Source organism: Macaca nemestrina, chromosome 13 (genome assembly GCF_043159975.1).
Source record: "Macaca nemestrina isolate mMacNem1 chromosome 13, mMacNem.hap1, whole genome shotgun sequence".
Lineage (NCBI taxonomy): Eukaryota > Metazoa > Chordata > Mammalia > Primates > Cercopithecidae > Macaca > Macaca nemestrina.
In genome coordinates this window covers 105,542,114-105,566,193 of record NC_092137.1, presented here as the reverse complement: position 1 = coordinate 105,566,193, position 24,080 = coordinate 105,542,114, and the positions used below count along the sequence as shown (strand labels likewise).

Sequence of the window (24,080 nt, the reverse complement as noted above, 5' to 3'; positions counted from 1 at the left end):
AGAACTTGGCTTTGGAGTCAGACAGATTGATGTTTTCTATCATTCTAAATGGGTGCAGCTACACCTTTCTCAGGAGGTAGTTCTGAAAATTTAACAAAATGTGAATTTCTTGGTAAAAAAAAAAAAAAAACCTCAAAAATATTCAGTTTCCTTTACTTTTTGTCTGATATACTCCATAAAATGCTTGGAAATATGTTTCTCTCCTAGAAATGTCACTGATCTTTGTAATTCTGATTATCCACAAACCTTGGAAGATTTGCTGTTTCAATGTTCCTATTTTACAGACAAGAAAATGGAGCCCATGGTAAGTTAAGTGAGTTACTCATGGCTACTTAACTAATATTTTACTAGGTGATAGGCCAGAGCTAGAGCCCAAGTCACCTCCTTATCAATGCCCTGCCTTGTCTCTGTGCCTTCCTGTCTCTCTGTATGTGTATGTGCCTGTTGACACTAAGGCATAGTTTAACCCAGTAGAATTACCGGTTTGTAATGAATTCCACTTGTAAATGACTGATCATTCAAGGAACAAGTATTTTCTCTATGGTTGACACCTGTTTTGGAGGCCAAAAATGACACAAATGTAACTTGAGACTCTCTGGGCCTCATTTTGCACTTATTAGCATGTCCAAAATTAAAAAGACTGACCACACCATATATTGGTGAGGATGTGGAAGCACGGAAATTTTCATACACTGCTGGTGGGGATGTAAAATGGTACAATCCCTTTGGGAAACAGTTTGACAGTTTCTTAAAAAGTTAGACATATATTTACCATGTGACTCAGCCCTTCCACTGCTAGGTCTTTACCCAAGAGAAATGAAAACCTGTGCTTATACAAATGTCTATACGGGAATGTACATAGCAACCTTATTTGTCATTGCTAAAAACGGAGACAATTCAACGTTGTCAAGAGTGAATGGATGAGCAAGCTGTGGTCTGTCTATGCAATGGTATCCTACTCAGCAAGACAAAGAGATGGGCTGAGGATACGCACAACTATAAGCATGAATCTGGACATAATTGGGCTGAAAGAAGCCATACATGAAGGAGTATATACTATATCATTTTATTTATGTAAAATTCTAGAAAATGTAAATGAGTCTGTGGAGACAGAATGCATCAGTATTTGATGTTAGGGGGCAGGGAGTCGGGAGAGAGGGGTTACCAAGGGGCGTGAGGAAACTTGGGAGTGATGGATATGTTCATTATTTTGACTGTAGTGATAGTTTCACTGGTGTATACATTTGTCAAAATTATCAAATTGCATACTTTAAATGTGTGTAGTTTTTTCAATGTTAGCCATACCTCAATAAAGCTGTTAAAAGACTATACTGGCTGGGTGCAGTGTCTCATGCCTGTAATCCCAACCCTTTGGGAGGCTGAGGCCAGAGGATCACTTGAGCCCAGGAGTTCAAGACTAGCCTGGGCAATATAGAGAGACCCAGTCTCTACTGAAGAAAAAAAAAACAAAAACAAAAAAGCCAGGCCTGGTCCTGGTAGCATGCAACTGCTGTTCCAGCCGCTTGAGAGGCTGAGGCGGGAGGATCACTTGAGCCTGGGAGGTCAAGACTGTACTGAACCATGATCACACCAGTGCACTCTAGACTAGGCGACAGAGTGAGACTCTGTCTTTAAAAAAACAATAAGAGAGACTCTCTGGACCTTATGACTGCAGAGGTAAAGGAATTGTAGTAACAATAATTCCAATTTCCCTAGTTCCTGTTCCCTTTTGACCAAGATCTTGGAGTTGCCTGCTAGTCTCAGTCTGGCGTATCTCAGAGTCCTCAGAGGCCTTCTTACATGAAAATCGGTCTTGCAGCTACAGTCTCCAGGGCACTGTTCCTGCTGTTGCTGAGAGCTCACTGCCTGTGGAGCTTCATGAGGGCCCCAGCACTCGCCCTGCTGCCGCTGACCAGGGGAGAATGCTGGTGTCCACTCTAGAGGCCTGTCTCTCCTCTGAGGACCCATGTGTGTGTTTTAAGGCCTGTGGTCATTCTGTATTCGGGTAGGCAAGAGGGCATCTCCCTGGTACTCACTGTGTCTCGGGCACTTTTTTACACTCACATCTCACAGTGAAAATAACACCTCCAAGCCTCTTTCTCTGTGACCTCCCATGGCTAGGCAGAGACACCTGCTAAAGGAACGTACTGTGCTGTTTTCTCACGTCCCAGTCCTCTGCATGTTCTCCCCACCCTTGCATACAGATCAGTTGATACTCATACATGACTTCCTGCTGCTTGCTCTGTCAGAACCTGACACGTCTGGACGAGTCTATCCTAGCATGGGCACGAGGCCTCAGCTGGGCATTCCCGTCCCATAGCGGGGTCAGGTCTCCATGGCAGCTTCCCTGGCAAGTACCACGTACAAAAGACTTTTCCATTTTCCAGTGCCTCTTCTTGGGCTCAAACTTAGAGAGGAAGAGGCAGAAGGAGGGGAAAGAGGTGAAGAAGGAGTGAAGGATGGACCTGCTGCCCTTCCCCAGAGCTGTGGGTCGGGCTGAAAATTGAATGGGATGTGCAGTTGATGTTTTTCTTTTTTTCTCATCCCCCAACCTCAATTCTCATCATGACATTTTCCAAACATACAAGTTAAAAAATGAGCATAATGAACATCTGCAAACTCATCTTACAGAGGTTTTAATTTTTTTTTTTTGAGATGGAGTTTCACTCTTGTTGCCCAGGCTGGAGTGCACTGGTGTGATTGCAGCACACTGCAACCTCCGCCTCCTGGGTTCAAGCGATTCTCCTGCCTCAGCCTCCCGAGTAGCTGGGATTACAGGTGTGTGCAATGCCCAGCTAATTTTGTATTTTTAGTAGAGATGGGGTTTCTCCATGTTGGTCAGGCTGGTCTTGAACTCCCGACCTCAGGTGATCCGCCTGCCCTGGCCTCCCAAAGTTTTAATTTTTCAATATAAGTTTTGGGTGGACTAACCTGGAATGAGTTTTAATTACTAAAATGAGACTGACTTTTATCTTCTTTTTCAAAAATCCAGTTAAAAAATAATAGTATTATTTTGTGTTTTTTAAAAAAGATCCACGTTCTACATGTAAACAGTCAAATAGTTAAAATTTATTACAAGAAATAATCAGATTCTTGCCCTCTTCCCCCATCTCTCGTTTCCTACCTGGTGTTTAATACTTGTTTCTTAATGACTGCTTTTACTGTTACTTCTTGAATTTTGAGTTTTACATATTAACAATTATGTTTGGAAAATGAGGATTTAGGTTCTTTGTCCTGCCCTAGTCTATACCACACACATCCACATTTTCTACCTCCTGGTCTTCCTAATGCAATTATATCTTCATTTTCTTAGACTAGTAATCAGTGCTTGTATTATTATGAATATATGCTATTCAGAACTGAACCATTAGTAAACTAGGTATTTTTCTTTGTCTTTTTCCCCCTTATTTGCACGGTTTCCTATGTACTTTTCATGAAGACTGGATATAGTTTATATTGGTGGTCTTCTTTAAGAAAACAAATATAAAATTGTAAACACAAAATTAGGTATAGGGTCTTGCAAAGGACTCTTGCAGATGAAGTGTTCTGAAACTTAAGTTTGATTAACTTTACAGTAAATCCACCTCTGATTATCATTAATTTCACTCCAAACTTTTCACTAATTATTTAAATCTCCTCTTAAGACATTCAGATGTATTAGGCAGTTTCTTTTTATCTTACGAAAAAAAAATTCTTAGTGCTCTCTGACCCGCTGCAAGTTGGACTGGTGGCTCCTTGTTGCTGTGCCTACTTTCATCCTGGGATCTCCCTTCACCATCAGGATTGCCTTCACCTCATTCCTGTCTTGGATCTTTCTTCTTGTTTCTTGAGGTTTTTTTGTTTGTTTGTTTCATTCCCTTCAGTGGCCTCTTGGAAAGAGATGTGTAGGAAGAAACATTTTCTTTAGAAACTTGCATATCTGACAATATCTTTATCCTATCCTGACATTTGGTAGATGGTTCAGCTGGGTATAAAATTCTAAGTTGGAATTAATTTTCCTTCCTGATTTATAAGACATTGCTCCATTTTCTTCTGGTTTCCAGTATTGCTGCTGAGAAGTCTGATACCATTCAAATGTCTGATTTTTTTCTATTTGACTGTTGTCTTCTGTCTGGAATGTTGTAGGATTGCCTCTATATCCCCAGTGTTCTGAAATTTCATGATGTAGGTCCTTCTTCATTCATTATGTTAGGCATTCAGTGGGCCATTTAATCTGGAAAAACATGTGTTCTTCAAGTTCTGCAAACTTTATTAATTACTTCCTTTTTCTTGTGTCTTTCTCTGGTCTGTTTTCAGTCCCGAGTCTCTTAGATCTGTCCTCTGATATTCCTATTGACTTTACCTCATTTTCTAAATATTTATCCTTTCGCTTTACTTTCCAAGAGACTTGCTTAACCTTATCTCCTCTCTTTTATTGAATTTCATTTCTTTTGCTATGTATTTTTTACTTTGAATACACCTCTCTCTTCCTCACATTTTTCCCCATAGTATTTTGTCTTCAGTTGACAGTTCTACTATCTCATTACTCTGGAGATATTAATAATAGTTAGTTTTCACATTTTTATTTTCAAAACAATATCTTACTCTGTCACTCGGGCTGGAGTACAGTGGTGTGATCATGGATCACTGCAGCCTTGATCTCTGAGCTCAACTATTCTCTTGCTTCAGCCTCCCAAGTAGCTGGGACCACAGGCATGTGTCAGCATACCCAGCTAATTTTTTTTTTTTTTTTTTTGAGGCGGAGTCTCACTCTGTAGCCCGGTCTGGAGTAGAGTGGCGCGATCTCGGCTCACTGCAACCTCTGCCTCCTGGGTCCCAGTTCAAGCAATTCTCCTGCCTCAGCCTCCTGAGTAGCTGGGATTACAGGAACACACCACCATGCCCAGCTAATTTTTGTATTTTTGTAGAGACGGGGTTTCACCATGTTGGCCAGGCTGGTCTTGAACTCCTGACCTTGTGATCTGCCTACCTTGGCCTCCCAAAGTGCTAGGATTACAGGCATGAGCCACTGTGCCCGGCCACTAACTTTTAAATTGTTAATAAAGATGAGGTCTTGCTATGTTGCCCAGGATGGTCTTGAACTCCTGGGCTCAAGCAATCCTCCTGCCTCAGCCTCCCAAAGTGTTGGGATTACAGGTGTGAACTACTGCATCTGACTTTTTAAAAAAGTTTTCTTCTCTTTGCCAAGTCTTTTTTCCCCTCTCTGCTTTTTTGGGTTGTTTTGTTTTGATCTCTATCTTGCTAGAAACTTTCTGTAGATGTTTAGTAATATTAGATTTTTGAGCGTGGGCAACTGGAAAGCTGATTGGAAACTCTGAATACATGAGTGAGGCTTGTTGGCTGTGAGTGTCATTGTTTGATGTGCTGGCAAGACCAATGAGTTTGGGAGCCCCTAATATTAGTATAGGCCTGATTCCCTGGGAAAGGCTCTTTTGATCTCCTGCCTGGAGGATAAAGGCCTGGCTACCAGTCTTCTGTATGTAATGTGAGGGAGAAGGGCTGGAATTTTCAATATCATGCTGAATCTTTTCAATGATCATCTTGTTTTTAGTAATCTCCTACCTTAACTCTCTGTCTTCTGCTAGTATGGGAAAGATGACCTGAAAATCTAACCATTTATTTTTCCCCCATTAATATCATTTTATGATTACCCAGAAATTAAATAATTGTCATGCTGTTCTCCAAAAAGACTGAATCAGCTAGCAACAAATGAGAATTTTCTCACAGCTCTGCCAGCATTTTAAAAGAATAGCTTTATTGAGCCCAGGAGGTCAAGGCTGCAGTGAACTGTGATTACACCACTATACCTCAGCCTGGGCGACAGAGCAAAACCCTGTCTCAAAAAAAATTTTTAAAGAACAGCTTTATTGATTTAAAATAGACATACAATAAACAGAGCACATATTTAAATTGTGCAACTTATACTTTGATATAACCCTGTGAAAATATCACCACAATCAAGATAATGAATATATTTATCACCTCCTGACACAGTTTGGCTCTGTATCCCCACCTAAATCTCGTGTTGAATTGTAATCCCCAATGCTGGGGGAGGGTCTTTGTGGGAGGTGATTGAATTGTGGGGGTGCACTTCCCCCTTGCTGTTCTCGAGATAGTGAATGAATTCTCATGAGCTCCCCTTTGCTCACTCTCTTTCCTGCTGCCATGTGAAGATGTGCTTGCCTACTCTTTGCCCTTCTGCCATGATGTGTTTCCTGAGTCCTCCCTAACCATGCCTCCTGTACAGCCTGCAGAACTGTGAGTCAGTTAAATCTCTTTTCTTCATAAATTGCCCAGTCTCAGGTAGCTCTTTATAGCAGTGTGAGAAGGGACTAATATACCTCCTAAGTTACCTCAAGCTTCTTCATAATTCCTTCTGCTCCCTTCCTTCATTGCCAAGCAAACAACCATCTGTTTTCTGTCACTATAGATTAGTTTACATTTTGTGGGTTTTTTTTTTTTTTTTTTTTGACAAGGTCTCACTCTGTTGCCCAGATGGAGTGCAGTGGTGCGATCATAGCTCATTGCAGCCTTGAACTAGTTTCAAGTGGTCCTCCCACTTCAGCCTCCTGGGTAGCTGGGACTACAGGTGTACACCACCACAACTGGCTTAAAAAATTTTTTTTTAAATAGAAATGGGGTCTTGTTACATTTCTCAGGCTGTTCTCGAACTCCTCACCTCAAGCAATCCTCCCTCCTTGGCCTCCCAAATTGTTGGAATTACAGATGTGAGTCATGACTCCTGGCCTAGTTTACATTTTCTAGAATTTTATATAAATGGAAACATACAGAATGTATCTTTGGGGGGAGTGGGGGAGTGTTTATATTTCTTTCTTTTTTTTTTTTTTGAGACAGAGTCTTGCTCTGTCTGTTGCCCAGGCTGGAGTACAGTGGCATGATCTCGGATCACTGCAAGCTCCACCTCCCGGGTTCAAGCAATTCTCCTGCCTCAGCCTCCCAAGTAGCTGGGACTACAGGCACCCGCCAACACGCCCGGCTAATTTTTTTTTGTAGTTTTAGTAGAGACGGGGTTTTACCGTGTTAGCCAGGATGGTCTCGATCTCCTGACCTCGTGATCCGCCTGCCTTGGCCTCCCAAAGTGCTGGGATTACAGGCGTGAGCCACCGCGCCCGGCCCGAGTGTTTCTATTTCTTAACCAGCTTTCATGCAATCTTTTTTATTTTACCATCCCTGTGATCCCACTCCCAAAGGTACTAGATACTGATTGGTCCTCAACTTCTCCACTGCTTATTTAGGATCAGCCACCATTTGCCCAACCGCTTTCCGGCCTTCAAACAATTTTTTTCTTAAAGATACTCCTGTGTGAGGCTCAGAACTCTTGAATTGCTACTGCAAATATGAACTCGGTGATGTGAATGCCAGGGAATTGCCTGACTGATCAAAGAAATGTATCCCCTTTTCCCTCACTCTTGCTGTCTTCTCATTTGTTTTCCCCATCCTTGTGGATTCGTGTATTTAAATATCCCTTTAATGTTATGATATTTTAATGGCTTTTGGGGGAAAGTACAGAATTAGGTACAAGAGTGCATAGCTGTTTTTTTTTTTTTTTCTGGGCTCTGAGACTGTTCATATATGCAAGTTATTTACCAGAAAGTTCTGCAGTGACCTGAGATGTCAGGGCGGTCTGACAGAGCATGTTTGAAGGCAGTTACTAGAAAAAAAATAATGCCGTTTCTGGTTTGTACTTCAGTAAGTTCAGATGACCCAATATATTGTTTACATGTGGCATTCAGTAAAAAGTAGCTTCCCCTCCCTTTTTTCTTCCTTTTCTCCTTTCCTGCTTCTATGCAGCATCTGCTTCGGGAAACTTCTCAGGAGGAGAGCTTGCCAGACCGTGGGTAATGGAGAGGACTTGCAGAGATAAAAGAGATGCTCCCACTCAATGCAGGATGGTGTGGAGGTCAATGGGGATATGTCTGGCATCACTCATGAATGGGCCTTCCCGGCAGGGAAGAGAAGGGAGGGGAAAGAAGAAGGGAGTCAAGGATGAGTTGCTGAATACAGGGATTCCAGGGCCTGGAGCCAGGAAGAGAACTTTGGGAGGTATGAACCTGGAGGGCATCAGCTGATGAGGAGCAGCCTGAAGTCCAGGGAGGATTTTTTTTGGCGGCCAGGAAGAAAGTGCCTTCCTCACACAGGGAGGCCACAAGGCTGATGAGCTGGGGGTTGGAGGGATAGCCCTAGGACAGGCTTGGGAAGCACACTCAGGTAGGGACTGTGAGGTTCTTGTTGAATCTTTTTCATTCCTGGTTTTAGAAAATAGAATCCTAGGCCCCTTGAGAGTGGAAGGTGGGTTGGGAAGAGGGCAAATGGGGCTTAGGCCCAGGACAGCTGTAGAGCCACTGCCCAACTGTCTCTCAGGGACTCTGCTGAGGTCACTCCAAGGATGATTCTTAGCCTTGCTAGACAGTGCTGACAGAGGGAACCATAGTATAGCACCCACTTCCTTCTCTTTCGATGAAAGTTTAAAGGTCACCATTTCCTTTGGCAAAGGAAGTTCCACAAATATTCCATTTCCAGTCTTAGAAACAGCAAGGTATCAAGCGATTGCAAACTTCCTGTGCTGGGGAATTCCCAAGGAAGTAGGGGCAGAGTTCTGGTGGAGACAAAGTGAATTCAGAGCGATTAGTCAGTAGCAGTAGCAGTAGCAGCAGCAGAACCAGAATTTCCCCGCACGCGTCCCAGGCTCTCATTTGCCAACTCAGTCTCTGTTTTTATTGGCAGGAAAAATAAAACAGCTGTAAGTGAAATAATTCATTTTTCAGACCTGAGCCTCCACCAATGTTACGTTTAAAGGCCTGTCTCTCTTTACCTTTCCCTGGGATGGCAGATACAAATGTTCCTGATGTCATTGTCAAAAAAGAAGAACCGGGGGGTGTATTGTATGCTTGAGTTCCAGCCATTTGTCACAATAGATAGAGATGACTGCCATGTGTGTAGACTTTCTACAGACTGTGTGCTAAACCCGACCTGCCACTTCAAGGAGTAGGTGAGGAATGTCCACGGTTCTGGGGAGCCCTACCCCAAGTGGACATTCCAAAGCTCATTTTCTGTGGATGGGGGTTGATGGTTAAAGGACAGCCTGGGAGTAACTCGTCTGTACTGGGCCCGGGAGAGTCATATGCTGCTTCCCATGTTATTCTTCATTCCCCCATGTGAATAGCTGTGGTGTGAGGTCCAAGGTTAGGTCCTTTCTACCATAAATGGGGGAATAAAATTCCCCTACCAGCCTGAGAAGTTTCTGTTATAAACAGGCACTTTTTTTGCGGGGAGTGGCAAGCAGACTAATGTTGTTATTTCCACACGGTTTGTTTTAAAATGTAGACATCATACCCAGGAGAGGTGGCGTGGTGAGTCAGAGCGGGATTAGAAGAACCCGTCCGAAAAACAGAAGAGGGTCAAGTGCAGGGCACCGAGGACTACTGCATTCAGTGGTATGAAAGCCAGATGGCTGAACATGATGGGAACATTACATTGCTTGTTCTCCTTGAGCCTCGATTTCCTCATCTAAAAATAGCTTCATTTACTCACAGAACATTTATTAAACTTGTGCTGAGCACTGTGCCACGAGCTGGACTAAAAGTTAAATCCACCCCCGTGAGCCGCTCTGAAGGCTAAAATATGAAGTATGTAAAAATAACCAAGTGCTGCACACATGCAGCTCTTCAAGGACTGTGTGGGCATTGCGGGAGATTTTAATTATTTTTATTTCTTTCTCTTTAGTTAGAAGATTTCTGTCAGTGTACTAAAAAAGAATTTAAGGTGTTGGTTGTTATTATTGTCGTCATTGTAACTGTCTATTTCACTTGCTTTTTTGTTGCCTCCAGCGCATTCCAGGGCTGTTCTCTAGGACACTTCTCATCACCTAAATAACCAAGGAGGCAAAGAGCTTTCTTAAGAGAGGGGTCCAGAGGACAAGGCTGGTTTTCTCTAGGAAAAGGGGATGTGGGAAGTAGAGATAAGAAGGGAATTGGCCAAGATGAATGTACAGAGCCTTATTTTTTTTTTTTAATAACACAGCAAGATTAGATACAAAACAGGACAATAGCGTCATCTGTTTTTATAACTGGAAAGGACTTCATTTTACAGGTGGGGAAAAAGAGAATGGACAAGTGAAGGGAATGGTCACAGAGTCAATCAGCATATCTGCATCAAAGCTGGGATTCCAGTTCAGGGCTCTTACTACATTGACCTCCCTGGCTCAATCTCTTACTACAGTGACGTATGGCTAATATTTGGCACTGTTTTGGGGAGAAGCTGAAGCACTGATGTTGTAGGTCACTCTTGAGATAGTGTGCAGTCTAGCAGGGCGGAAAGCAAGAAAGGGAGGTGGAGGCAGCATTTTTGGGTGTGACGTTTCGTTCTTGTTTTGTGGTCAAGTCATAGTGTGATTGGGACAAGCCACTGCCCTTCTCTGAGCCTGCACTTTGTTTTTCTTCTTAAGAGGGAGGGAATAGTAGAGTAAAAGTAGTCATTTTATCAAATACCCGCTATTTTGGAGCCATGTCACCATTGGGTTGGGGGTTGACCAGTTGGCTTTGTCACCCATAGGATTAAATCCAACCTCGATACTGTGGCATTCCCAAACTCCAGTCTAATCTTCTTCTCCATCAGCCATGCCCCACTACACCCTGGTCATATCTGACGTTGCGCCTTGCACTTGCCCCCTCCTTACCTTTGCTTTCTGACCTACCATAGGTCTATTGGTTGAAATTCTCGTTTTCCAGGGCCTTGCTTAAATTTCATCTCATCCATGAAAACTTTCTTGAACCTCCCCTTGCCCTGCTCCTCTCTAACCTCTCAAGCCAGAGTTTATTTCCTTTTGTGGTCAAGGTGCTGGGTTTGTGACCTCTCTCATGAGACTTAATACTGAGATCAAATGTCCTTGGACCTCACCAGCCAGAGAGATGAGCATTTATGGAATGCAGGCTTTTGCCTGGACTTGCTGATGCAGGGTCTCTGCCTTCCTCCAGGGCCTCTCCTGCGGTTTTGGGAATTTCTCTCATGGCGCAGTCCATGAGTTCAGGGTCGAGTTCATACATGTTTTTACTTCTCCTCTGCAAATGGCCTTCTTGAACTCTGAGGGTCCTAAAGCTGTTCCGCAGTTTGTGGGGTGAGTGGAAAGGGGCTTTCAAAAGTTGTGCTGTTGTTTCCCACCCAAATAGCATGAAACACAAAGATGCTTACAAATAGCTGCCTTGCTTTCTAGTCCCAACTTCTCTCTCCTGAGGCTTTAAAACCAGTCCCCTAGGTTGAGCTAGACTGGAGTTGTATCCTATCTTCATTATCAGTCTAATCTCTTTCTGCTCTCTAGAGATTAGATATTACATATGTGTGTATGTATGTGTAAATATATAATATCCGTATATAGAACATATATGGTTATATTTATATATACATACATAATATATACATATATTAATATATACATAATATATGTAGTATGGAAGTTGGAATTAAACTTTATATTTTGTAATTTGCTTTAATTTGCATCTATCACTGTAAAATGAGTATTTATCCATACCATAAGATAGTCTTCAATGTAATTTTTTTTTTGAGACAGGGTCTTGCTTTATTGCCTAGCCTGGAGTGCAGTGACCCAATCTTGGGTCTAGAGTAGCTGGGACTCTAGAGGTGTGTGCCTCTGAGTAGCTGGGAATAGCTCTGAGTAGCTGGGACTAGAGGTGTGTGCCTCCACACCCAGCTATTTTTTTTTTTTTTTAGAGACAAGGTTTTGCCACATTGCCCAAGCTGGTCTTGAGCTCCTGGGCCCAAGCAATCCTCCCACTTTGGCCTCCCAAAGTGCTAAGATTACAGGCATGAGCCACCACACCTGGCCTCAATGTAATTTTTAATAGCTGTATAGTATTCCATCATGTGGTTGTACCCCAAATTATTTAACCAGTCCCCAGTTTATTTCAATTTTTTAAAACTATTTTCAATAATGTTGTAGTAAATACCCACAAAATATGTACAGTGGCTGGGCTTAGTGGCTCATGCCTGTAATCCCAACACTTTGGGAGGCTGAGGCAGGTGGATCACCTGAGGTCAGGAGTGACCAGCCTGGCCAACATGGTGAATCCCCATCTTTACTAAAAATACAAAAGTGAGCTGGGTGTGGTGGCACATGCCTGTAATCGCAGCTACTTGGGAGGCTGAGGCAGGAAAATCACTTGAACCTAGGAGGCAGAGGTTGCAGTAAGCTGAGATCACACTACTGCACTCCGGCGTGGGCAACAGAGTGAGACTCCATCTCAAAAAAAAAAAAAAAAAAAAAGAAATGTACAATTTGTTGTACCTCCCTGATTATTTCTTTTAAGTAGAATTTTCTTATAATTATTTTTTATAAGTTAAATTTTGAATCAAGGGAGAAGCACCTGGAGTCCTTCAGATACCTATTGCCAAATTGAACCCTTCTGTTCCAGGTTTATTACATTCAGCATGACTCAGGGTTTAGGGAGTAGAGGAGGGGGTGGAGGCAGAGGGCCTCTCCCTGTCCCAACAGACCTCCCTCGGTGAGGTCCAAGTCTGGACAGGTGGAGTGTGGCATTGCACCAGCAGGTCCTGCTTCCTGTACTTCCCTTAAATCCATCCAGTGGAGCCTCATTGTTCAAGTCTATTTTATTTTTTTTTTTAATTCCCCTGAGTCAGAGTCTCACTCTGTCGCCCAGGCTGGAGTGCAGTGGCGCGATCTTGACTCATTGCAACCTCCACCTCCCAGGTTCAAGCAATTCTCCTGCCTCAGCCTCCTGAGTAGCTGGGACTACAGGAGTGTGCCATCACGCCCGGCTAATTTTTTTTTTTTTGGTATATTTGGTAGAGACAGGGTTTCACCATGTTGGCCAGGCTGGTCTCGAACTCCTGACCTTGTGATCTGCCCGCTTCGGCCTCCCAACGTCCTGGGATGACAGGTGTGAGCCACAAGGCCTAGCCTCAAGTCTATTTTTTAACTCCAGGAGGCCTGGTATTCAGAGGGATCAGGCCTGGCAGAAGGGCCTCAAAGCTTCCAAGGCCTGGGGAATGGGTTGCAGCCTGGTTCATGGATACCCAAGTGATTTTGTTTCCAAAGGGACAGGAAAAAAAGTGATTGACATGGAAATTGTCAACGTGCAACTTTCAAGACATTAAAAAATGTAACCCTTTTCCTAATATACAGTAGACTTGTGTTAAAAATATAACTCGTTGTGGCCGGGCGCAATGGCTCATGCCTCTAATCCCAGCACTTTGGGAGGCTGAGGCGGGCGGATCACGAGGTCAGGAGTTCTAGACCATCCTGACTAACACGGTGAAACCCCGTCTCTACTAAAAATACAAAAAAAATTAGCTGGGCGTGGTAGCGGGCACCTGTAGTCCCAGCTACTTGGGAGGCTGAGGCAGGAGAATGGTGGGAACCTAGGAGGCGGAGCTTGCAGTGAGCCGAGATTGTACCACTGCACTCTAGAGCCTGGGCGACAGAGCGAGACTCCATCTCAAAAACAAACAAACAAACAAAAAACAAAAAAAAATTTTAACTCATTGTAAAAGGAAAAAACCAAATGCAGTTTTCCCTACTGTACTCTCACAACACCTCAACACTGAGTTCTTCTGTGACCTCTAGTCACCAAAATGCATGGGGATTTCTCCTACCAGCAGTCCTCCAGCAGCCAACACCAGCTGGGTGTCCTAATTCACTCTGACACTATCTACCTGGAGTTAGTGTTGGATCCCACAGGTTGAAGGCTCAGTCTCACAAGACTGCCTCCCACTTCAGATGCCAGTTACAAGTGGTAGGTTGTCACCTATGCCTCTGACTGATGGCCTATAAATCTGGGTTCCTGTGATTGCTTCCCTCGGGTTCCGTGAATTTGCTAGAGCAGCTCACAGAACTCAGGGGAACACTTAGGTTTACCAGTTTATTCTAAAAGATATTACAAAGGATATAGATGAACACAGGATGAAGAGACGTGCAGAGCGAGGCATGTGAGAAGGGGCGTGGAGCTTCCATGCCCCTCTGGGGCACCATCCTCCAGGAACATTCATGTGTCCAGCTATCTGGGAGCCCTTCCAAACTTTGTCCTTTTTGGGGTTTTAAGGATGGCTTTATTACGTACACATGATTGACCGAACCATTGGCAATTGGTGACTGACACAACCTTCAGGCCCTCCACTCCCCAGTGGTTGGGGAGTGGGGCTAATGGTCCCAAGTCTCCAATCCTGCCTTGGTCTTTCCTGTGACAAACCCCATCATGAAGCTACTACATTGGGGCTGTCAGCCACTAGTCATCTATTAGCATGCAAAAGACACTCTTATCACTCCAGAGATTCCAAGGGTTTTTAAAAGCTGTATGTCAGGAAACGAGATGAACAAATAAATATTTTACAACATCACACTCATTGTTGGGGGAATCGACAGGATAGCAAAAATGATCAAAGGAGGATAGGAGAGACTGAGATATATATTTCCATATATATATATAGAGAGAGAGAGAGAGAAAGAAAGAGATGCAGATATACATATACATATAATCAGTGGAATAAAAAGTGCTGGGATGAGAAGCAAAGTCAGCTGCATGCACTAGTTTGTGCCTGTAATCCCAGCTATGCAGTAGGCTAAGGTGGGAGGATCACTTGAGGCCAGGAGTTCAAGACCAGCCTGGGCAACATAGTGAGACCCTGTCTCAAATTTATTTAAAAAATTATTTTTTTAAAAAGAAGCATAGTTATATACAAATTAGGGCAACAATATTAATTTGTTAAAAAAAATGAAGCAAAGTTAGATACAAAGCAGGGCAATAATATAACAGTTGGGTTTACCTTTTCTACTGAACAGAAATAATTTTATATTCTAGTGAATATTGATCTTGCTACTCATCAATCTTCTGCAAGTTAATGAGTAACTCTACAGAGCCTTGTCTTCAATCAATGGTAAATAGCAAATCAAGCAAAAATACTTTCCTTTACAGAAGGGGTCAGCAAACTATGGCCCATGGGTCAGCTCTGGCCTCTTGCCTGTTTTTGTAATCAAGATTTACTGGAACACAGACACACTCATTTGTCATGTGTTGTCTATTGGCTGCTTTCATGTTGTAATGGTGGTTGAGTATTTGTGACAGAGACCTCATGCTCTTCAGGCTGAAAAGATTTACTATCTGACCTTTTACAAAAAAAATTTGTGGACTCCTGCCTGAGAGCATCAGATGCCCCTTGGGCAGGCAGCTTAGACACCAAAAATGCACACCTACTGTCTTTGCCTTTTCCCCACATTTGGATAATTTTTAACACAGTGTTTTAGCCTTTACCCTCTTATGCCTGTTCTCATAGGACAGTTCTGCTTTAGCCAGTCCAATTGTTTAGACTTTTGTGATGCTAAATCTGTAAAAACACAGGGATCCAGGCTGAGCGCAGTGTCTCACACTTGTAATCCCAGCACTTTGGGAAGCAGAGGCAAGAGGATCACTTGAGCCCAGGGGTTCTAGACCAGCCTAGGCAACCTGGCGAAACCCTGTCTCTACAAAATAAAAAGAAAAAAAATTAGCCAGGCATGGTAGCACATGCCTGTATTCCCAGCTACTGGGGAGGCTGAGGCAAGAGAATTGCTTGAGCCCAGGAGGTTGAGGCTGCAGTGAGCCATGATCATGCCACTGCACTCCAGCCTGGAAGACACAAGACCCTGTCTCGAGAGGGAGGGAAGAAAAAGTAGCGATCAGGGACATGGGGTAGGGGATTTTTAAAAAAAAATTTAAATCAAAGCAGCCTCCATTCCACAAAATTGAATGAAAGTTCTCTGGGGCAGGGATTTTAACAGGGAATTTGGAAGAGAAAAGTGGAGACAGCAGTAAGGAAAATGGATATGAGAGAAAAAGAGAATATTAAGAAATGTTGCTTGAGTTATGTACAATTTTCATGGAGTTTGTGGAAATAAAGGATCAGATTTGTTTTAAACTGCTTTTTTTTTTTTTTCGGTGCCAGAACGTGTGTGCGTGTGTGAATGTGTGTGTGTAAGTGTGAGCGTGTGGTGGGTGGACGGATATCTTCCTGACTGGGACTCAGTGCTGAGATGGGCATCGCAGTTGCTCGTTGTCAGGGATACAGAAGAACCAACAAGGATGAAGTACACAAGGATTGTCAACCTGTTGGGGATGGCTGGCTGCACAGCCCCGTCAAGACCACCTGGGCGGCTCCTCTCTCAGGCCTTCTGACTTGAAGAATGGCCAGCTTCTGTGAGGTCAATACAAGAAGAACTTATGTGCACAGAAAGAATATTTACAGTTACTTGATCTTAAATTTATATAATTAAATTTATTATAATTATAAATTCAAAAACTTTTTTTTTTTTTTTTTTGAGACAGGGTCTCACTTTATAGCCCCTGCTGGAATGCAGTAGTATGATCTTGGCTCACTGCAGCCTTGACCTCCTGGGCTCAGATGTTCCTCCCCCCTCAGCCTCCCAAGTAGCTGGGACCACAGGTGTGTGCTACTGAGAGGTGACAATGTGCTAGCAGCCCTCACTCTCAGCGCCTCCTCGGCCTCTGCGTCCACTCTGGTGGCGCTTTAGGAGCCCTTCAGCCTGCCACGGCACCGTGGGAGCCCCTCTCTGGGCTGGCTGAGGCTGGAGCCACCTCCCTCTGCTTGTGGGGAGGTGTGGAAGGAGAGGCACGGGTGGAAGCGGAGCTGCGCGCGTCGCTCGCGGGCCAACGCGAGTTCCCGCATGCGCAGGCTCGGAGGGCCACACACACTGAGCGGCCGGCCGGTGCCACCAGCCCAGGGCAGTGAGGGGCTTAGCACCTGGGCCAGCAGCTGCGGAGGTTGCGCTGGGTCCCCCAGCAGTGCCTGCCCTCCGGTGCTGCACTCAAATTCTCGTTGGGTTTAGCTGCCTCTCCGCGGGGCAGGGCTGGGGACTTGCTGCACTCAAATTCTCGTTGGGTTTAGCTGCCTCCCCGCGGGGCAGGGCTGGGGACTTGCAGCCTGCCATGTCTGAGCTCCTCCATCACAGTGGGCTCCCGCGCGGCCACAGCGTCTCTGACGGGCGCCGCCCCCTGCTCCATGTCGCCTGGTCCCCTCGACTGCCCAAGGGCTGAGGAGTGCAGGCACGGCTGGGGACTGGCGGGCAGCTCTGCCTGCAGCCCTGCTGCAGGATACACTAGGTGAAGCCAGCTGGGCTCCTGAGCTGGATGGGGACTTGGAGAACTTTTGTGTCTAGCGGGAGGGTTGTATACACCAATCAGTACTCTGTGTCTAGCTCAGGGTTTGTAAATATACCAATCAGTACTTTGTGTCTAGCTCAGGGTTTGTAAATACACCAATTGGTACTCTGTATCTAGCTAACCTAGTGGGGACTTGGAGAACTTTTCTGTCTAGCACTCTGTGTCTAGCTCAGGGATTGTAAACGCACCAATCAGCACTCTGTCAAAACGGACCAATCAGCTCTCTGTAAAATGGACCAATCGGCAGGATGTGGGTGGGATCAGATAAGGGAGTAAAAGCAGGCTGCCCGCACCAGTAGTGTCAAGCTGCTGGAGGGTTTGTTCTTTCCCTCTTTGCAATAAGTTTTGCTGATGCTCACTCTTTGGGTCCACCTTGCCTTTATGAGCTGTAACACTCACTGCAAACATCTGTAGCTTCACTCTTGAAGGCAATGAGACCACAAACCTACCAGGAAGAACAGACAACTCCAGACGCGCTGCCTTTAAGAGCTATAACACTCACCACGAAGGTCTGCAGCTTCACTCCTGACAGCGAGACCACGAACCCACCAGAAGGAAGAAGCTCCAGACACATCTGAACGTCTGAAGGAACAAACTCCGGACACACCATCTTTAAGAACTGTAACACTCATGGCGAGGGTCCGCGGCTTCATTCTTGAAGTCAGTGAGACCAAGAACTCACCAATTCTGGACACATTACCACACCTGACTATTTTTGAGATAGAGTCTTGCTGAGTCGCCCAGGCTGGAGTGCAGTGGGACTATCTCAGCTAACTGCAACCTCCGCCTGCTGGGTTCAAGTGATTCCTCTGCCGTCAGCCTCCCGAGTAGCTGGGATTGCTGTCACCCACCACCACACCCAGCTAATCTTTTTGTATTTTTAGTAGAGATGGGGTTTCATCATGTTGGCCAGACTAGTCTCGAACTCCTGACCTCAAGAGATCCTCCAGCCTCAGCCTCCCAAAGTGCTGGGATTACAGGCATGAGCCACTGCACCTGGCCGATTTTTTATTTTTAGTAAAGATGAGGTCTGTGTTGACCAGATTGGTCTTGAGCTCCTGGGCTCAAGCGATCCTCCTGTCTTAGCCTCCCAATGTGCTGGGATTAGAGGTGTGAACCACCATGCCTGGCCCCTAAATTTTCTTAATGCTTTAAGTTCAACTAACAAATCTTACTATTCTATTTATAAGGCCTCTTTTTAATATAACAGAAATGCCACTTCTCTTTGAATTAATGCTCAGTTATGTCATTGCATTACGTCACCAACCTAAATCACAGAGAGAGACTCTCTAAAAGAAAATGATGTTTCTTTGGGAATAGAGCATTGCAATAGGAATATGCACTCCATAGTAAACTCTGTGCATATTCAGGGTAAGTAAAGAAGACAAAGGTTTTCACAGGAAGATGAAGGTTTTCAAAAGAAAAAAATGAGCATTACATCACTGTTTTGAAATAGTTATGCTGGGCTACTAAGATCAATAACAAAGATATTGCCAGTCTGAGGTTGGACAGCCAGTTGCTGGGCACATGTGCTTAAAGCAGTATTTTTTGTGTAAGGTTGCAATGGCCTTTGTGCAAGGTTTTGTTTTTTGCAGAGTCTTTTTCATGATCAGGGATACAAGCATGAGAACTCTTTCTTCATGGCCTTTCCTGGCTCCATTTATCAGGGTTTTCTTAACATTAGTGTCTCCATTTTGATTTTGACAACTTTCACACCATAGTAAATCCTCCTAAATACTTAACTCTCTTTTCTAGCATAGTTAATTGAGTTCCCTTAAATATTTTAAACTACAAATTTAATATATCAGATTCTTTCAAACACTACAAATGCCTACCAAGGCGGACTTAAAAATCAGATGAATAAAATCTTTCTAGCCACCTAAGCAATCCCTAAGACTCCAAAAAAAGAAGATTTAAAAAAATGTAGTAAATCAGACTCAAAATTCACACTCTTTTTACAAACTTAACCACATTGTTTTAGACATTTCAAATTAAAATAGAAGTCTAATATCAATTACACATTTCAAATTGGGATTACAAAGTAATATTTTATATTCTTTAATGTGCAGCATTGTCTCAGACACATTAAATAACAAAGGCATTACCTGGGGGATTCTAAAACAACACTTATTTGTAAACTTAATGCAAAAGTGTTGCTGCAGTGGGTTTCCTTTAGGTCATCAGCTCTATGCCTTTCTTTTTTTTCCCCTAGTGTTGTAAAGCCACTGAACTAAGGGGTGCAAATTGCAGATTAACCACTACAGGTGGTTCCTAGGTCAAAGATTCTGGCACTGAGGTTTCTGAGTCAAAGTTTCTAAGTACTTGATTTGGGCTGTTGGCTAGTGAATCTGAGACAGGGTCATTGGTCTACACTAGCCACAGGGTAACACACTGAGTCATTCTCAGAGTTGGGATCAGGCTCCTAAGTCAGCGAAAGGCCCTAAGACTTTTTAGTTGTGAGTTGGTTTCGTAACCAAGTCCCATGAATACCTTTTAAATGTCATGCTTACCTATTTTATCTTAACTGCTTTCAACTTTTTCCACCTGATTTATGTAGGTACAATTTTGCACCTCCTATCTGGTTTGTAGTTAATATCTTTTATTGCTTTATTCTACTCAACTAATTTTTTTAGTTCCTGTTTTTGTTTTTTTTAAATGTGTGCTGATGACTACAATTCTAAACTCATTCTACTGATTAATGGGTGCTTTAAAATCTGAGCAGTCTTTTGCGTTTACTGCCTGTGATGGCTCGTCCCACTAGCTAAAGTGTGTGACCACTGCTTACAGCACCATGTGATAATGAGTAAGGGAGAGATGCTGCCCAGACTCTTCTAGGAGCAGTCAGTAGGACCTTCCAGGGGTTGCAAGCAGACCATGGCAATATGTGGAGTGTGGCAGAGGATGGCCCCAAGAGGATGTGGGTGCAGCTCAGCTTAGTCTGAGAGGAAGAGCTGGAGAGGAGAGCCCAGTCTGTACAGGTGTGACAGCCACAAGGACCTCAAGAACTAATATGGCTGAGTGGACTTTATGTGCTATCTCATTCAGAAAACAGGAGCAATCAGAAAGGAGTTACCTCCTGTTTCTGTCCTAGGAATTGCTAACCTACTTGCATCTGAATGATGTCCATCACCTCCCTTCATCACCTCCTCTGGAGGCTTTGCAAGGATTTGACTCCTGCATTAGTGATCTCTCTCACCTACGTTGTGATTCATATGAACTTACTAGTGTGCTATGTGACAACTACCATCTTAAACATAAAAACCCTCTTTTGATTCCATGGCTCCCTCCAGCTACCCCTGCATTTCTCTGTCCCCCTGCCCCGTCTCTACACGCACTTTTATTTTACAGCAAAACTACTTAAGGGAGCCTCAGTGCTCCTTGTCTCCTTGTCTCCGCCTTTCATTCTCTTCTTAGTTCACTCCAGTCAGCCTTCCATCCTCAAGCTCTTCTTCGCTTTTGTTTTAGGGCCACTGACATCCTCTTTCTTGCCAAATTCAATGGCCAGGTCCTCACTTACTCAACTGCTCAGCATTGTTGGGCCTGGTGGACCACATTCTCCTTCACCCACCTTTTCTTGCTCTCTCCTCTCTCCAGATGTTTGTCTCTTCTCACTGGCTACTCCTCTTTTGTCTCCTTTGTTAGCTCCATTTCTTCCTTCCAACCTCACTGTGCTGGTGTGCCCAGTGCTCAGTTTTTAGCTATTTTGTCTTTTCCAGTGGCATTCATTAAGTGGTTTCATGTGACCCAGGGATTATATACCTTCTACATGACAGTTACTCCTGAATATGAATCTCAGGAAAGATTTGGATTTGTTTTTAATTAATTTTTTAAAATTTTATTTTAATAAATGAGGTCTTTCTCTGTCATCCAGGCTGGAGTGTAGTGTTGATTGATGTGATTATAGCTCACTGCAACCTTGAACCATGGGCTCAAGTGATCCTCCTGCCTCAGCTTCCTGAGTAGCTGGGACTACAGGCATGTGCCACTATGCCTGGCTGGCTTTTTTTTTTTTTTTTTTGTAGAGACGGGGTCTTGCTCTATTGCTTAGGCTCATCACAAACTCCTGGCTTCAAGTGATCCACCCGCCACAGCCTCCCAAAGTGCTGGGATTACAGGTGTGAGACCTGCTCAGGCTAAGATTCAGATTTTGTATTCAATTGACTATTTGACATCTTATCTCAAATATTAATTAACTTGGCCAAAATACATAACTTTTGACCCCTGCCCCCACAATACTTGCCCCTTCCCTAGACTTCTCCATTTCTGTTAAATATCCTCAGTTAGTCAACCCTCAAACCTATGAATGCCCCTTGATTTCTTTCTTTCCCTCATCTCCTACGTTGACGCCATCAGCTAGTTCTGTTGCCTTTATCCCCAGAATATAATCCTCACCATCTTCTCTCCTATTTCCCAAGTCTAAGATGTCAGTCTCTCCTGCACAGTCCATTGTCCTGGCCTCCTGATTGGTCTGCTTCCACTTTTGACATTTCTACTCCTCCTTCCCCCAGGGTCAATTTTTCATAGCAAGAGTGGCATTTTTAAAACCATATATTAGATCATCCCTTTTGTGTTTGAGAACCTTCAAGGGCTTTGCATCATACACCAAGTTGACACCTCTCCTACCCAGGCCTGGCTCTTTCCTGCCCCTCTGTCCTCTCAGCCCCTCCACCTGTTGCTCAGGCTGCTTCAGCCACACCGGCCTTCTTGCCATGCCACATTTGTGCTAAGCCCACGTCCAACCTCGGGGCCTTTGCACTCACATTACCTCTCTTTGGCATGCTGTACCCCAGATCTTTGCATCATTGGTAGCTTCTCTACATTCAGGCACCTGCTCAAGCTACCTTTTCAGAGGGCCTTCCCTGGCCACCTCATCTGAAATAGCACCTCCGATTGCACCCATCCAGTTATTCTCCATCCTGTTCTCTTGCTTGGTGATTTTCCATCACTGATGAGGAAATGAACCATGGAATGCTAGGGCTGATAACCAGAACTTTCCCCCACCCTCGCATTATTACAGAGGAGGAAATGAGGTCAGAGGTAAGATGGGCCCAGGATTTCTACTCCAGCCTGGACTGCAGGCACAGCACTGATCTCAGCTGTGTTCACTCTTGGCATTCATCCAACCCTTCTATCTCCAACTGCCCCGTTTACCAGAAAGTGAAATGTTCTCAAATACAGTGAGCTGCCTGACTTGGACAGCAACCCAGGGTCCCTGGCACCCTGCTTTCTTCCTCCCTGCCATCCTTTCCCCTCCAAGACCTACCTTTCCCTGTGATTCTGGCCCACATGCTGCATTTCATGGTTTTATGACCTGCTTTCTGAGAGGGATTTGAATTTTCTTTTTTTTTCTTTTTTTGAGACGGAGTCACGCTCTGTTGCCCAGGCTGGAGTGCAGTGGCCTGATCTCGGCTCACTGCAAGCTCCACCTCCTGGGTTCACACCATTCTCCTGCCTCAGCCTCCCGAGTAGCTGGGACTACAGGTGCCCGCCACCATGCCCAGCTAATTTTTTTGTATTTTTAGTAGAGACAGGGTTTCACCGTGTTAACCAGGATGGTCTCGATCTCCTGACCTTGTGATCTGCCCGCCTCGGTCTCCCTAGTGCTGGGATTACAGGCGCGAACCACTGCGCCCGGCCTGAATTTTCATGATTATTTATGTAAGCAAATCATTATGCTTATACAAATGAGAAAAGGAGTGCTTCTGGACTTCCCAGGGATGCAATCTTATCACTTGGCTTGCCTCCATATTGCTAATTAAGGACCCAGGATGTGGGTGAGATGTGCTAAAAGCTAGGAGGAGGCTCTGGGCTATGACTATGGCCCACAGCCCCGGGCAGGCATCACACCAGTCCTTTAGGTCATCCTCACGCCAGCTTCCAGTTGAATCAGATGTTTGTGAGTAACTCAGCAAGGCTGTATGGGAAATGAAGAAGGAGGTGGGGAAGAGGTCTGTGCAGAAGACACGCTGACTTACCCCTCTACCTCTGACCAGGGTGTGGTAGCAGCCACCCACCCCCCAAGTCTGTCTTCCAGGCCACGTTTGCTTTCCCTCACCTTTGCATCTTTTATCTTCTGCCAGCCCAGGTGCTTGCTGACTCCAGCCCACGCCTATAGGATAAACCACAGCCTGTCCCTACAGACAAAGAAGGAGGATATTGAGGTTGAGCTGCTGAGGACTAGCAGCTCCCTCAACTTAACAGTTGTCTTTCATTTCAGATATTTTTTTCTTGGATAAAATCTTTAAAAATTATTATTTTATTTCTGAATAATATATTTACATGATTGAAAAGTCAAATTGTAGACCAGGCATGGCTCCTCATGCCTGTAATCCTAGCAATTTGGGAGGCTGAGGCGGGAGGATCACTTGAGCCCAGGAGTTCAAGACCGGCCTGGGCAACATAGTGAGACCCTGTGTTTACAAAAAGTTAAAAAGCAAAATTAGCTGGGCATGGCGGATGATATGGTCTGGCTCTGTGACCCAACTCAAATCTCGTGTTGAATTTTAATTCTCAATGTTGAGGGAGGGTCCTGGTGGGAGGTGATTGGATCATGGGGGTGGTTTCTCTCTTGCTGTTCTCATGATAGTGAGTGAGTTCTCACAAGACCTGTTTGTTTTAAAGTGTGTAGCACCTTCCCCTTCACTCTCTCTCTCTCTCCTGCTCCGCCACAGGAAGACGTGCGTGTTTCCCCTTTGTCTTCTGCCATGATTGTAAGTTTCCTGAAGCCTTCCAGCCATGCTTCCTATACAGCCTATAGAACTGTGAATCGGTTAGACCTCTTTTCTTCGTAAATTACCCAGTCTCAGGTCATTCTTTATAGCAGTGTGAGAATGGACTAATATAGTATCATATGCTTGTAGTCCCAGCTGCTCAGGA

The 24,080-nt window shown here is 44.4% G+C and overlaps 1 protein-coding gene across 36 annotated transcripts in view; it reads left to right on the top strand.

Annotated features, from left to right (window-relative positions):
• Positions 1-24,080, top strand: part of LOC105471788 (interleukin 37) — a 170,577-nt gene that overhangs the window by 45,593 nt on the left and 100,904 nt on the right. For 2 of the 36 annotated variants that reach the window (XM_071077061.1, XM_071077067.1), the window contains 3 exons: positions 208-304; positions 6,174-6,258; positions 9,346-9,455. The exons of 31 other annotated variants lie outside the window; for them this stretch is intronic. The gene's annotated coding sequence lies outside the window, so the exon portion shown is untranslated. The remainder of the gene's footprint in view (positions 1-207; positions 305-6,173; positions 6,259-9,345; positions 9,456-24,080) is intronic. 3 more of the 36 variants (XM_071077060.1, XM_071077063.1, XM_071077070.1) reach the window with 3 other exon arrangements.